Raw genomic sequence first — 10691 nt, forward strand, 5'->3', positions numbered from 1 at the left:
AAATAATATACAGCATGTAAAATTTATATAGTATACAAATGGCTGCAAATTAAAAAAAAGAAGTGTATTATGACCATCTGAATGTGGAAGTAAGGAAAACCCTTTGCTTATTATCAGATGTGCCCTTGTGTCTCAAAGTTGGAGTGTTTAAATCCTTTTTCTGTATTAGGGAATACATAGGAAATAAAACCAAGAAGAAATAACCTGAAAAGCCCCCTTTTTTATGGACTGTGATACATGTATTTTAAAGACAGTGTTGCTGTCATTTCCTTATTCCTTGATTTGCAGATCTAGGGAGAGCCTTCGTGAGCCCTGTAGAGACTGCCTTCTGGGTTGAAGTTTGGCTTTCTACATTCTGTTCTTGTTTTGTTTGGTTTTTTGAGGTAGGGTCTCTCTCTAGCCCAGGCTGACCTGGACTCACTCTGTACTCCCAGGTGGCCTCCAACTCACGGTGACCCTCCTCCCTCTGCCTCTGGAGTGCTGGGATTAAAGGTGTGCATCACCACACCCAGCCTGCATTCTTAAGGTCAGGTTACTGGTCACTACCATTTTACCATCTTTTGAGTCCACAGTTCTCCATTTAGGATGATAAGATGGCAAATCAGTGCATTGCACAGGCTCTTGACTGCAGGGCTGGAGGTTCCAAAGCCAACTGGGGTCTGTTGACACCTCAGAAGTCAAGGATGCTTTGATGGTCTGGTTTTCTGCACTAATGTACACTTTTTGCACCAACTTGCTCTGATCATAACACTAGATATTTTGAGCAGGATTTGTAGTTTATCATTTCCTATTCCATGGCCGTCTCCCTGTCAATGAGCTAATGCACAAACCCACAGTGATGAGTTGAACTTAGGTTAATGTTTAACGTGTTTTCCCTTAGGAAAGGAAGTATCGTGTATTTTTATCTTTGACTTTAATGTTTGAAGCTTGTCACACTAATGGTTTTATCATTATCCCACTATCGCTATAGCTAGATAAAGAGCAAGAATGAGGACACACAGCACTTGACATCCCTACAAACCAAAACAGAGAATGATATTCATTTCAGTTTTCCAGCCTCTTTGCAGAGAACTAGCTAAGAAACGTCCAGAAATAGGCAGAAATTTCTCAAGAGGGTTTTGTCTTCTTGGTGTTTGGATAAAGGCCTTAGCAATATCTGTTAAAGGTGAGATTCTAAGGATCATTCTAATCCTGAGATTAACTCCTTTGAAGATTAGACTGACCCAAGACAAAATGATGCAATAATCAGTTACTCACAGAATCCTTTCCAGCTTTTGGGTCCCCTCCTTGCTTTAAGCCTCCATGTGGTCTCCTTATCAAGAACCATAGCTAAGGTCTTGCTGTTTCCTTTCACCTTTTAAAAACTCAAGCTGTTTGTTTTCTCTTCTCTAAATACAACCATTAAAGATGATAATTAATGGATGGCTCAGTCATAAAGTTCTTGCCAGGCAAGAGATTCTGAGTTTAGTGCTTAGCACAGAAAACAAAACAAAGCATATAAAACCTGTTGCATAAAGTAGTGCATGCATCTGGCACTTGTTTGCCCTGGCAAAATGCCCTAATGTACCCATCTTTTCTCTCTCCCTCCCTCTCTTCCTCAAATAAATAACAAGAAAAAAATGTCAGCTGGCTAACTGATGAGCTAATGAGTGAGCTAGTTATAGGTACTCATTCGTTTCTCTCCTTTCCCCTTTCACTTAAATCATTGTGGCTTTGATGGTGACTGTGTTGAAAGTGTTTATCCATTTCCTACTTTGTGTACATCCTCAGAATCGTAGACCAAGGATGACTCCTCCACTTTTGAAGCAACCTCCTCTTAAACCTCATGACTCTGTTTTCTCCTGGTTTCCCGCTAACCTATAACCACCCCTTCTTAGTGTCCTTCTCAGTTGACTCTATGACCACTCATTTTTACTTTCTATAGTTCTCCACTAGGAAGTTTCTACTCTTGGGCTGGAGGGATGGCTTAGCATTTAAGGCATTTGCCTGCAAAGCCACAGGACCCTGGTTCAATTCCCCATGACCTATGTTAGCCAGATGCACCAGGGGGCGCATGCATCTGGAGTTTGTTTGCAGTGGCTGGAGGCCTGGGTGCACCCATTCTCTCTCTCTCTCTTCCTCTTTCTTTGTCAAATAAAAATAAAATATTAGCCAGGCATGGTGGCACACGCCTTTAATCCCAGCACTTGGGAGGCAAAGTTAAGAGGATTGCCATGAGTTCGAGCACACCCTGACACTACAGAGTGAATTCTAGGTCAGCCTGGGCTAAAGTGAGACCCTGCCTCAAAAAAACAAAAATAAATAAATAAATAAATAAAACTAAAATATTTTTTAATTAATTATTTATTTATTTGAGAGTGACAGAGAGAGAGAGAGAGAGAAAGAGGCAGATAGAGAGAGAGGGAGAATGGGCGCGTCAGGGCCTCCAGCAAACAAACTCCACATGAGTGTGCCCCCTTGTGCATCTGGCTAACGTGGGTCCTGGAGAATCGAGCCTCGAACCGGGGTCCTCAGGCTTCACAGGCAAGCGCTTAACCACTAAGCCATCTCTCCAGCCCTAAAATATTTTTTTAAAAAAGAAAGTTTCTACCCTCCTTTGCCTTGTAAGTACCATGCGTTGACAGCATCTCTGATCTCAGGGCTCTCCCATCTGACTGCCCATCCGGCTCCTCTCCTTGCATTTCTTCTGTTCTGTTTGTTTTTTGATTTTTTTTTTTTGTTATTTATGTTATTACTTTATCCTTTATTTTAATGTAACACTTCACAAATTTGTGTGTCATCCTTACTCAGGGGCCATGCTAATCTTCACTGCATCATTCCAATTTTAGTATATGTGCTGCCAAAGAAAGCACTTTTAGTTATTTACATTATTTATTTGATAGAAAAAGAGAGACAGGGAATGGATGTGCCAAGATCTCAAGTCACTGAAAATGAATTCCAGATACATGCGCCACTTTGTTCATCTGGCTGACATGGGTACTGGGGAAATCGATCCTGGCTCCTTAAGCTTCACAGGCAAGCACCTTAACCACTAAGCTATCTCTCCAGCCCAGGTTTATTTTCCCCCTTTTGGATCATGATCATAAGGGCTTGGGCTCCTCCCCGACCCACAGGCGGAGCCGGGGAGTGGGTCTACCGTCTTCCACATGCCACATTTCCAATGTCATGCCACGCGACAGGGATTCAGCATTTTTATTTTCTTTCTTTCTTTTCTTTTTTGAGGTAGGGTTTCACTCTAGCACAGGCTGCCCTGGAATTCCCTATGTAGTCTCAGGGTTGCCTCAAACTTACAGTGATCCTCCTACCTCTGCCTCCTGAGTCCTGGAGTCAAAGGCATGTGCCACCACATTCTTTTTAACCCCCTTTTTGGTTTTTATTTTTTTAAATACCTTATTTTTATTTATTTGTTTATGAGAGAGAGAGAGAGAGCACCAGCACCTCCAACTGCTGCAAATGAACTCTAGACGCATGTGCCACCTTGAGCATATGGCTTACGTGGGTCCTAAGGAATTGCACCTGGGTTCTTTGGCTTTGAAGGCAAGTGCCTTAACTACTAGGCCATCTATCCAGCCCCAGATTGGGTTTTCTTGAGACAGGGTCTTACTCTGTAGCCTAGGCTGGCCTTGGGTGTGCTGCAGTCCTCTTTTCTGAGCCTGCAGAGTGCTGAGATTGCAGGTATGAGCCATAGTGAGTAAACTTGCATTTCTAGTTGCTTGGCATTTTTATTGGAGATCTTATAGGCACTTTGAAAAGTCTTCATTGGCTTTTATTGTCCTCAGGATGGAGTCAAATCTGCTCTTTCTTTTTTTCCTTTTTTGCATGTGTGTATGCATGTGGTGTGTGTGCGCGTGCACATGTGTGGAAATGAGTGTGCACATGTGGAGGCCATAGGTCCGCATTGGATATCTTTCTCAGCAATCTTTGCATTTTTAAATTTATTTTATTTATTGGAGGTGGGGGAGAATTGGTGTGTCAGGGCCTATAGCCATTGCAATTGATCCAACTCCAGAAGTGCGCCCCTCCTGTGTGCCTGCATCACCTTGTGCAGCTGGCTTACGTGGATTCTAGGGAGCCAACCTGGCTCCTTGGGCTTCACAGGTAAGTGCCTTAACTCCTAAAGTCATCTCTTCAGCCCTCTACATTATTTTTTGAGATAGGGTCTCTTGCTGAACCTAGTGATCACTAATTTTGCTAGACTAGCTAGCCCGCTAGTTTTAGGGATCCTCCTGTCTGCATCTCCCCAATGCTAGGCTAACAGGTGTGTACTGATGCACCTGACTTTTACATGGGTGCTGGAGATCTGAACTCAGGTCTTCCTGCTTCTGTGGCAAGGGCTTTACCTACTAAGCCATCTCCCAGCCTCCAGATCAGCTCTTACCATGGCTTTGGAGGCCCTCTGGGATGGGTGCCTCCTTGCCAAAGTCTTTCCCTTGTCTCTGACCATTCTTCGTCCTTGGTCTTCCTGTTCCCATGATGCTTTGCTGTGAGAGCCTGAGACTACTCCTTAATATTTCAAAGGCATTGTCTTGCTGTGTAGCCCAAGCTAGCCTGGGATTTGCTATGTAGCCCATGTGATCCTGAATTTCTGGTCTTCCTGCCTCAGCCTCATGAGTATTGGGATGACAGTCATCTTCCACCACACATGGCTTCCTTTCACTTAGCAATTTCCTGTTTTCTTCAAGTCTCCAGTTAGTTGACCAGGCTAGCTCCCCATATCATATATCATCTCATTGCCAAGCCCCCTGTGGTTTCTGCTTCTGTGACATTCATCCTGCTTGTGCAGGATGCTTCATAAGCACAGAACCATGCCTGACTCGGGCACTGTCACCTCCCCAGTTCCTGGCACTAGACGGGCACTTATTTCAACCGGTATCTGTCCCCTAACCTTGTTACATAACTCATAGATGGAAGACTCTAAGGACTGCTGTCTTTCAGGAAATAAGCATGCATCATAGCAAACACTTACTGGAAGCGCTTGCCAAGTGCTGTTTTGTTTGTCTCTTTATTTCCCCAGATGGGCGACAAATCATAGGAATCAGAGTGTGCGGAAGCAGAGAGCAGAGAAATGATGAATCATTAGTGTATATTTTGTCCATCGTATATTCGGGATCTTGACAGAACTCTCCAATCACACTGTGGAGGCACTACTTCTGCTCTTATTTCCAAACCATGGGCAGGGGCTAGCTTGGCCAAACAACTGGACCCCAGAGGGCCACATACTTGACTCTGCACTTGCTTCATCCTAGCTCAGCAGCTCATTTGCCATATGACCTAGAGAAACCTATTTCTCAGTTTCTGTTTTTTCATGTTAAATGAACATTCCACAGTGAGCATATATTTCCAAGTAGGGAAAAGAAGAGTTAAGTGTTACTGTAAATAGGTATCACATATACTTTTCAGATACAAAGAAGTATTTTTCTTTTTTTGTTTGTTTGTTTTTGTTTTTTTGAGGTAGGGTCTCATTCTGGCTCAGGCTGACCTGGAATTCACTGTGTAGTCTCAGGGTGGCCTTGAACTCTCGGAGATCCTCTATCTCTGCCTCCCAAGTGCTGGGATTAAAGGCATGCGCCACCACACCCATCTAAACAAGTATTTTCTTTTTAAAAAAATTTTTTTCTGTTTATTTTTATTTATTTGACAGTGACAGACAGAGAAAGAGGCAGAGAGAGAGAGAGAGGAGAGTGGATGAGCCAGGGCTTCCAGCCACTGCAAATGAACTCCAGACGCGTGCGCCCCCTTGTGCATCTGGGTCCTGGGGAATGGAGCCTTGAACTGGGGTCCTTAGGCTTCACAGGCAAGTGCTTAACTGCTAAACCATCTCTCCAGCCCAAAAAGTATTTTCTTAAAAAGATAGTATTTTCTAATGTGAAATCCAGATTAATTCAGATTATGCTCATATTCTCCATAATGAAAGTAAATTGATTTTATTCTCTTTTCCTCAGCCACCTCTTTCACTTCCCTCTGTTGTCTTTCCCCTCTCTTTCCTTCATTTCTCTACCCTCATTTCTTTTCATAAACAAGAGCAATTTTAATACCACTAAGTAAACAAGTTAGCTGTCTGCATGGTGGTTGAGCTGAGGTGCAAGCGGAGGGAGGCAGAAGCACTTGGAATGGGTACTGCAGTGTAACAGGTGAAGGGGTCTCATGCTCATATAGAAGGCTGCCTGGCACTGGGTTCTGGAGCCAGAGTGTGGTGAGTAGAGAACCCCACTGGAGGTCCACCTGGTGTGCGCTGTTAGACCCCAAGTGTGGTGAGGAAGGTAAACATTTGATGAAAGGGGGATATCACAATCGTCACAAAAAATCTTCTGTCTAGAAGGGGCGGGAGGCCGAGGCTGGGGACATTGACACTGGAATGGCTCGTAGACATGATGGAGCTCGGAGTAGTTTGTTTCCCTTTTATTTTTGAGACGGGGTCTCTCTACAGCCCAGGATGCCCTGGAACTCCAGATCCTCCTGCCCCCTCCTGAATGCTCAGATTATATAGGCAGCATGCCTGAATAATGCCTAATCTCGGGCTGAGTATTCTAAATCCAGATCCGATGTTCAAGGTTACTAGGGAAAGGGAAAGCACATGTCTGAATCCTATTTAATTTAAGTTTGCTAGCTTGCTTTATAATCTCAGGCATGTGGGCTTTCCTTTGTCCTCTAGTTGAGGCTCTGAACATGGGAGGGCAGTCTTGTTGAAAAATCCCCCACAGAAACTTTTCTTGCTTCCTTGTTATTGTAAAAACAGATGAGGCAAGTAGAACTTAAAAAGCCCTCTGGGCCTTTCTGCACATTTCACCACATTATTAAAAATTGCTGGTAAACATTTCATAAACCAACTTGGCACAGGGATAATTCAACTATGGGAACAACCAGGATATGCCAAACAGTCACTTCAGAGTCAGATGTCATGACTGGAGATGGCCTGACCTGCTTCGAGGGCAGCAAGTCCCTTCCACATTTGAGGATGGGCATGTGGCTGACTCTGCTCTCTCCAGACTGACCCTCACAGCACTTGAATGCGATCTTGTATGTGACTCACTTTGCTTTAAAATTTCAGGGTGTCACATTCAATTTACTGAGACTTTATATTTTCAAGATAGCTAAAATCTTTATTTTTCTGAAAAGTGAATCTGAAATTATGGTGGTTCTTTCACTTCTTCTGTTCTCTTCTTGCCTCTCTCCTTCTTTCCTGTTAGGAATGGAACAGAAAAAGAAAGTGGAATGTCTTTGGTTCTGGAAAATAAAGAAGCTCATTATAGGCAGGAAGTGGAACAATATTTGCACCTGGAGTCCAGCGTCTGTGACGCCGTCTCATCACTAAGAGGACTCCGTGTGTGTTTAAGCAAGGTCAGGAGCCTCTTTTTCCATTATCCATGATTATGGGAGTATCTGATCTCAACCATACAAGGGAAGCAGCTAACTGCACAGGCAGAACAAAGAAGGAAAAGAATAAACTCTCATGTGGATCTATTTTATTCACCAGAACCCCTGGGGAAGCTGCACACTGTGAAGGAAAAACTACTGCTGAGCCAGGGATTTTTTTCCCCCAGCCACATCCATATCCACAACCACACAATGATCTCAGGCAGTTGGATTAAAAAGAAGTCACTCAAACAATCTGGACTATACTTGAGACTAACTTCACATAAGAGGGCCGATTTTGAAGGCAGTTCTTGTGGGTAGCAAGACTAAGAGATGAAGTCACACAGGTTACGAAAAAAAAAAAAAAAAAGGTCCTTCAGTTTTAAGATCCTAGAATCCGCCTTTAATCCCAGCACTCTGGAGGCAGAGGTAGGAGGATTGCTGTTAGTTCGAGGCCACCATGAGACTCCATAGTGAATTCCAGGTCAGCCTGGGCAAGAGTGAGACCTTATCTCAAAAAGCCAAAAAAAAATAAAAAATAAAAAATAAAAGATTCTAGAATTTTTTGATGCTTGAAGGCAGGCAGGCTTAGCTAAATACAGAAAGTATTTCACTGTCATCTATCAACAAGTCACAATTCCTGCATAGCCAAATTCACTTTGTCTTAATTTGCATTTTCGTGATATAGCAGATGGTAAATACAGTTTTTTGTTTTGTTTGTTTTTTTGAGACGAGGGTCTTACTCTATCCCAGGCTGACTTGGAACTCACTCTGTAGTCCAAGCTGTTCTTGAATTCATGGTGACCCTCCTAATTTAGTCTCATAAATTCTGGGATTAAAGGTATGAACCAACATGCCTGGGTTACAAATACATGTTTGTAAAACTGTTTCGTTTGGAAACACAGCCGAGATTGGAAAGTAATGATTTTTGCAGACACAGAATGCCAACCAACACCTTTCCCTTGTGTTGACTCACTTGTTTGATTACTAGGCTGGGGAGAAAGTGACGCTACAGGTAACTGAGCCAGATGGCTGAAGGCACCTGTGGGTTATGCCAAGCCCAGGACTGTGAGGACGCGGGCTCTGCCTCCTCTCGCAGAAAGGCAGTGGAGCTGCTGCGCCGAGGAAGTGCGCCTGGCTCCAGCTCGGGTTCTGCGCCTGAGCGGCCCCTGGCTGAGGAGAGAGACAGTCACCCAGCCTTTGGGGCCGACAAATGTCCTGACGTGTGTCACTTTCTTTTTTTTAGAGAGGGAGAATGAGAACGAGGTGAGACAGAGACAGGGAGAGACAGAGGGAGAGATAGAGAACTGGCATTGCCTCACCCACTGCAATCGAACTCCAGACGCTTGCGCCACCTAGTGGGCATGTGCCACCTGTGCTTGCTTCACCTTTGTGTGTCTGGCTTACATGGGATCTGGAGCAAAATGGAACGTGGGTTCTCCCTCCAAGTCCAGGAATGGAAGAGTTGTTTTCCTCCCCCTGAACACGAGTCCTTATCCTGAGAAACAGTCAACTCTTGTGTGTTTCCTCCTGGTTCTCCTGTTATAATTAGATCTGTAATTATCAAAAAAGTGTTTCTGGCTCAATGTGGGGGCTCACACCTTGAATCCCAGAACTAGGAAGGGAGGCTGAGGTAGGATTTTGAGGCCATTCTGTGCCACAGGTTTCTAGGTCAGACCCTGCCTTAACAAACAAAATCAAGAGGTGGGGCCGGGGGGGGGTTGGGGGGGGGGACTTAGTGGTTAAGGCACTAGCCTGCAAAGCTAAAGGACTGAGGTTCAATTCCTCAGGACCCATGTAAGCCAGATACACAGGTGGCACATGCTTCTGGAGTTTATTTGCAAAGGCTAAAGGCCCTGGTGCACCCATTCCCTCTCTCTCTATGTCTCTTTCTCTGTGTGTGTGTCTCTCTGCCACTTTCTCTCAAATATAAATAAAAAAATAAAAAAATATGTATTTAAAAAACCAGGGCTGGTGAGATGGGTCAGTCAGTGGTTAAAGGTGCTTGCTGCAAAGCCACCCCCAGAGTTTAATTCCCCATCACCCATATAAAGCCAGATGTACAAAGTGTTGCATGCATCTGGAGTTCATTTATAGTGGCAGGAAGCCTTAGTGGGCCATTCTTGCTCTCTCTCTCTCTCTCTCCTTGAAAATTAAAAACAAAACAAAAAAGAGAGTGTTTCAGGGACTGGGGAGATGGCTTGGGAGGTAAGAGCTCTTGTGCAAGCATGAGGACCTGAGTTTGAGTGTCAGACCCTGATAAAAAGCCGGACATAAGCAAGGTATAGTGGCGCATGCCATTAATCCCAGCACTTGGGAGGCAGAGCAAGGAGGATCGCCTTGAGTTCAAGGTCACACTGAGACTACAGAGTGAATTCCAGGTCAGACTGAGCTAGAGCGAGGCCCTACCTCCCAAGCAACAACAACAACAAAACCCAGGGTTGGGGAGGCGAGAATGCAAGACAGGAGGTTCACTGGGGCATTCTGGTCAGCCAATCTAACTGAAAAACAAGGAGGTCCATGTACAGTGAGAGCCTCTGTGACAGGGGAAAGGTAGAAACATGATAGAGGAGGACTCTTAATGTCTTCCTCTGGCCTCCACAGCTGTGCACACAATCTATACACATACATACATGTAATACACACACACACACACACACACACACACCTCCTACTCACATATAGACAAAAGAAGTGTGTGTTGGAGGGGACTTATTGTGGTTTATTGTCTATCATAATGGAAGCTGTCAATAAAAGTTGTTTTTTTTTTGTTTTTTTTTTAATGTGTGCCTGGGGCCTGGAGAGCTGGCTTAGTGGTCGGTGCTTGCCTGTGAAGCCTAAGGACCAAAGTTCAATTCCCTAGTACCCATGTAAGCAAGAAGCACTAGGTGACACATATGTCTGGAGTTCATTTGCAGTGGCTGGAGGCCCTGGTGTACCCATTATCTCTCTGTATCTGCCTCTTTCTCTTTCTAATAAATAAATAAAATAAAATATTTTTAAAATTATTTTTTAAATGTATGTTGTTGCAAAATCTGGAAAGAAAAGAGACAACATTGTACTTGTTATGCACATGTCCTAGTGAAGAGAATCTTTTCTTTACATTCTGGTCCAGGGACTGGATGCAAATGGAATTTCCTCATGGAGCAAGTCAAGGCATCCTGGCAGGATGTGCAAATCCTGGCCTCTGCTCCTCCTTAATGAAGGACCGTCACTCTGAAGGGCTCTGGTAGGTGGACCTGTTGTGATTCCAAACCCAGCTTGCACAGATGTGTCCAGGTGACCTGGTGACTCAAGGGCAACAGAGACTCTGGGATGTCTTTGGTGACTGACCTTTG

At 44.2% G+C, this 10691-nt stretch overlaps 1 non-coding gene across 1 annotated transcript; it reads right to left on the reverse strand.

Annotated features, from left to right (window-relative positions):
- Nucleotides 1–2745: 2745 nt before the first annotated feature.
- LOC123458220 lies at nt 2746–2852 on the reverse strand. Its single transcript, XR_006635517.1, has one exon. It is a non-coding gene; the product is annotated as a U6 spliceosomal RNA (small nuclear RNA).
- Between the last annotated feature and the right edge of the window lie 7839 nt (nt 2853–10691).

This window comes from Jaculus jaculus, chromosome 1 (genome assembly GCF_020740685.1).
Source record: "Jaculus jaculus isolate mJacJac1 chromosome 1, mJacJac1.mat.Y.cur, whole genome shotgun sequence".
In the NCBI taxonomy this organism is placed as follows: Eukaryota; Metazoa; Chordata; class Mammalia; order Rodentia; family Dipodidae; genus Jaculus; species Jaculus jaculus.